The following is a 5,255-nucleotide window of genomic DNA, read 5'->3' as shown; positions in this document are numbered from 1 at the left end:
GGGATCTAGTATGTTATTGGAGGATAGAGTTGTTGATAGACAGTTCTTTCGAGTATCTTGCTTGAAACAGGAAGATTTGATACTGGTCTGAAATTGCTGATTATGGAGTGGTCAAGATTAGGCTTCTTTAATAGGGGCTTCACAACAGCAGTTTTCAAAGATTGTGGAAAGATGCCTGTAAGTAGAGAAGTGTTTATTATCTGCAGTAGGTCTGGGGCAAGGCACTTGTGGACATTTTTTAGAAAGCTTGTTGGCAAAGTGTCAAGGCAGCACGTTGAGGATTTAAGGCTTTGCACTGTTTCTTCTAGTTGCTTTTGGTCAATGATATTAAATTGGGTCATGTTTACTAGGCACCTTTTCAGTTGGTGCATTGGGGCCATAGGTCCTTTTGCAGTAAAACTGATGGCTAATCTGATGTTTTTAATTGTATCCTTGAAGAAGGTTGCAAATCCATTGCATTTGACAGTGGATAGGAAATCAGGGGCAATTAGAGGGGGGGCGTTTGTTAGCCTGTTAATGGTGGCAAAGAGAGTACGAGCATCATTTGTGATTTTGTTGATTATGTCAGCAAAGAAAGATTGTCTGGATTTTTTTAGTTCTTGGTTATAGGATTTAAGGCTGTCTTTGTAAATATCATGATGAATGTGAAGTTTAGTTTTTCGCCATTTGCGTTCTGCTTTCCTAGACTCTCTTTTTTTTATCTTTTACAGAGAGAGAGTATGTCCATGGTGCTTTCTTCTTACCAGAGATTAATTTGGTTTTCAGAGGGGCTACTGGGTCGATATCTTTTAGGGTTTTAGAGTTGAAGTTATCTAGGAGGTCATTGACAGATTCTGATGGAAGGGTAGGGGCCTGCGAGAAGGCCTCCATAGTGTACTAGTGGCCTCATTAAAGTGCCGCTTTTTAATGGTTTGTGGTTGACTGAGAGCTATAGGGGTAACCTTCATTTCGATAAAGATGCAGAAGTGATCAGATAAGGCAATATCGACTGCTGAGAGGAAAGAGGACTCAAGACCTCTGGTTATGAATAAATCTAGTGTGTATGGCCTCTGTTGTGTGTAGGTCCAGAGATATGCTGGGATAGGTCGAAGGTGTCAAGGAGGTCGTTTAGTTCTTTGATGTTATTATCATTGAGTTTGTCTATGTGAATATTAAAGTCAACCTCCTATTGATATACAGTCATGTTCCAAGGAGATTATAGCGAGGAGTTCAGAGAATTCGACGAAGAAGTTATTAGCATAACCTGGGTGTCTGTATACAACCATAAGTAGGACAGGGGGAGAAGACTTCATTACAACTGCAAGATACTCAAACGAAAGACAATCTCCAAATGACGTCCGTTTACATTGAAACAAATCAGAATAGATTAGGAAAACGCCTTCCCCTCTCTTTCCGATTCTGAGGGCGTCAATGCAGTTGAAATTAGGTGGAGTTGATTCATTAAGGATATATTCTCTGTTATCTAGATCAAGCCAGGTCTCTGTAAGAAAACTAATATCTAATGTTGGAATGTAACCTGTAATAATTTAACTAGCTTGTCCTGTCTAGACAAAAGTAGTTGACCAAAGTGCTAAGATCTTTTCAACTGATTGACTAGACGCAGAGGAAGCAATCAAAGTTGCTTTGTTTACAGAAAGTCGTAAAAGGCCCCCTTCTATGCTTTGATCAGCAGGGGACCGGCCTCACCCAAACTGTGTGTTCCCACACCCCCACTTTCAACCCCACTCTGTTTCTCTCAATAAATAAGCACCTGACGAGGCCTGAGTCAGACTTCATTCGACCATCGCTGTAAGCACAGCGACGAGTGAACTCTCCGCCTGCAGGTGTCTAAAATGACTTGCTTGACTCCTGTGTGGTTCTTGCAAAATAAGTTAGAGTGAGCACCACCACTACACCATGGAAACTGCGCTGACACATAGCCTTTTGAAGAGCCTGGAAAAAGTTAAAGAAAAGTGCGAAAACTGGTTTTCACCCAGTCTCAAATCAGGTACCCTTTAGCGAAACGACTCAGCCTGGGCTCGGCAAATCGGGCTTCAATTCCCCGACGTGGAGTTTATTTCTTTGTATGGAACAATTGCTTTTGCTGGCACAGTTTTGAAAAGCAAATCAAAATGTTCATAAATGCCTGCTTTCTTCCTCACTCACTTTTGTTGAACTTTTGCCAGGCTTCTCAAAATGCTTTGGACGTCACAGCAGTTTCCATAGCGTAGTGGTCATCATGTTCTTCTAAGATGCGAAACACCCCCTGTTTCAGACTGGGTGGAAACAACATTTTCTAAATCTATTTGTCAGTGTTGTCTGCTTTGCAAAGTGTGCCAGGGACACCTCGGCAAACAGGAGCCATATAGTATTTAATAAAGTAATCACATGTTCTCCGAGTTACAATGTCAACTGGTGGAATTTACTTTAGATCTTGGATAGTTTTAAAGCTAATGCTCTTCTGGATTACCGACTAATCGGTTGAGACCGGCGTAACTCTACGACGGCTTCCTGCTTATCCGGCCGGTGCTGACGGGTCCCTCGCTGTCAGGTTTATTTCAATGACTGAATAATAGGGGTGTAACGATACATCGATACTCATCGATTAATCGATATTATGCTCTACGATTTATTGGCATCGATGCTAAAGGCAAACATCGATTTATATCGCCGTGTTTGACCTCGGACATTAGACGCGACTTTATTTTGAAATCCAGTTCATTGTTGCTTGCTTCCTCTTCCGGGAGCAGGGAGCAGTGCGCGGCGTTGTTGTGTTGTGAGCAGAGCAGGCACGTGAAAGGGGAGTCGACAACTAGTACGCGGCTCCTGGGCTGGTGCTATGGCTAGTGTCCAAAAAGACGAGGAAATTGGCTCCCCTTTAGGCTTCAAGTCATTCGTTTGGAAGCACTTTGGATTCCAAAGAAAAGATGGCTCAACGGACAAGACACGTGCAGTTTGTCAATCCTGCCATGCGGTGATCAAATATTCAGGGAGCACAAATCTCGCCGCACATTTAAAGAAAAAACACGACATCAAAGTTAAGTGTTAAAGTAAGCAATTTGTATACTACAATACTCTTGTAATTTCCTAAATAAAGAGTTTGCAGTACCTTGTTGATTTTGCGTATGAATTGTTATAAATCAGGATATTGTTCTATATTTTTTATTAAAAAAAAAATATCGATCGTAGAGCACTATATCGCGATATATCGTGATTGAATCGCAGCAGGCTTTAAGATATCGGCAAATATCGTATCGAAGTTCTTTATATCGATATTATATCGTATCGTGACAAAACCCGCGATTTACACCCCTACTGAATAACTATTAAGAGAAGAGCAACAGCAAACAAACCACAAGTGAGACAGAATACTAAGTCTTTTCTCGCGAGGAGAACGATAGAGAGAGGAAACTCGGTTACAATCTCCATCAATTCTGACTTCTCCCTCCACGTGCTCCTCTATTTAATGTTTTGGTTGCCCTGGTTACAGAGGCGTTGCTACACTAAAGGGAGGGAAGATTGTGTCTGTAGCAACGTTGATTAGCTAAGGAATGTAGTGTGGTGTGAATTAGCACTTCATTGTCGGCCCGTGACCCCCGCAGAGTTTGTCCATCTGTTCTTCTCCAGTTGTTGGCCGAGTCGTCCTCGAGTGTGATCAGATAACTTGAATTACCGCTTTTCCTGTGGAACAATGCAACTAAACCTTGGCTAGACTTTATCTACTTAGTAAATTAACACTCAATAACAATGAGTGAGTTGTCCTAAACACTTGAACAAGACTTGAGTAAATATGGGATAACTTGTAGGCAACCACTTCAAACTGTGTTTAACACTTAACAAAGAAAAACAGTTCTGATCAACAACAATCTATGAACCAAACCTACAGTTAACTAAAAGGAATGGAGTTTCTTTCAACCAAATAGGAACATTTCGCCTATGCAAATAAGCTCTGCTCATTGTTAGTGAAGGCCTCTTACAGGAACAAAAACACACAGATAACATAAGGACAGGAAGGACACATATGGCTGACAGGGATCAAAAGACATCCCTGTCACTAAAGAGAAAGAACGTAGATAAAAGGAAAGCCATAAACTCGTAAAGAAGGCCTACAGGTCTGGCAGGCCAAGGCTTCACTCAAATTATTCCAACACTCGCCTTGGCCTCGCAGCCTCGTGCTCGTCGGAACCAACGACTTTCACCGTGCTAGCCCCGTGGTGTCCATCTGCACGTGCCCAGGACGCTGCTCACACGTTTGCCTGTTTTGTGATGTTTTCACCAATTCACGACCAGACCACGGTCCATTGGGCGCCGTTGAACTGGACTGTCCTTACACCTGTTTATGGACCCCATGGAAGCTATTTTGTGTGTTTTGGGGTGTTCTTTGATATTGAGGGGTGCTGGTTGGCCGGTTACTTTTTTTCCTTTGCTTTGATGGCTTTTATCTTTCGCACTTACTGGCTTTCTTTGTGGCGATGTTGTGTGGCAGCCTTATGAGAGCCTATTGAATTGCGCTCATGCCATCTGTGTCTTTTGTATACCCGCTCTGTGGTATGGATTCTGATTGGGCCTGAATTTCCCCACCCCCGGGGATCAATAAATGTTCAATCAATTAATCAATGTTGGCATGGTGTGATTGTGAGAACTCTGAATCTAGCAATCCAAGTTCAAGTCTTGGTGGAACTTCCAATTTGTAGTCATTTACATGGAACAATTGGAAATTCCAATTCAGTACTTTGTGGACAGCCCTATGAGTGTGTAAGCCCTGCCTCCACTACTTCTGTCAATTTCGTAAAATGAGAACCCGTGTTAGTGAGTGCATTGTGCTCAGAAAAATTATGCTCCTCCTTCTGTCACTGCCAGGGTTCTATGGTGTAATGGTGAGCACTCTGGACTCTGAATCCAGTGATCCGAGGTCAAGTCTCGGTGGGACCTCAAATTGTTTGTCATTTAGCTGGGGAAAATTTGCGAAATGGTGATAGCTTGTGTGCTGCCCCATGAAATTGTATGCTTCCCTACACTTGAGGGTTCCATGAGCGCTCTAGACTCTAAATCCAGTGATCTCAGTTTTAGTCCCGGTTGGACCTCAAATCTTTAGTCATATACATATACGTCGTATGCAAAAGTTTAGGCACCCCAATCAATTTCAACATTTTCTTTATAAATCCTTGGCTGTTCGGATCAGCAATTTCAGTTAAATATATCATATAGCAGACAGACACAGTGATATTTGAGAAGTGAAATGAAGTTTATTGGAGTTAACGATTTGTCAAGAAGAA

At 42.2% G+C, this 5,255-nt stretch overlaps 1 non-coding gene across 1 annotated transcript; it reads left to right on the top strand.

Moving 5' to 3' along the window:
- The first annotated feature begins 4,839 nt into the window (after nt 1-4,839).
- On the top strand, nt 4,840-4,911 carry trnaq-cug (transfer RNA glutamine (anticodon CUG)). The gene has a single exon. It is a non-coding gene; the product is annotated as a tRNA-Gln (tRNA).
- The last annotated feature ends 344 nt before the right edge of the window (nt 4,912-5,255 follow it).

The sequence above is a fragment of the Syngnathus typhle genome, unplaced genomic scaffold (assembly GCF_033458585.1).
Source record: "Syngnathus typhle isolate RoL2023-S1 ecotype Sweden unplaced genomic scaffold, RoL_Styp_1.0 HiC_scaffold_27, whole genome shotgun sequence".
Classification (NCBI taxonomy): Eukaryota; Metazoa; Chordata; class Actinopteri; order Syngnathiformes; family Syngnathidae; genus Syngnathus; species Syngnathus typhle.
The sequence above is the reverse complement of the archived record's forward strand: the minus strand, read 5'-3'. Positions and strand labels throughout refer to the sequence as shown.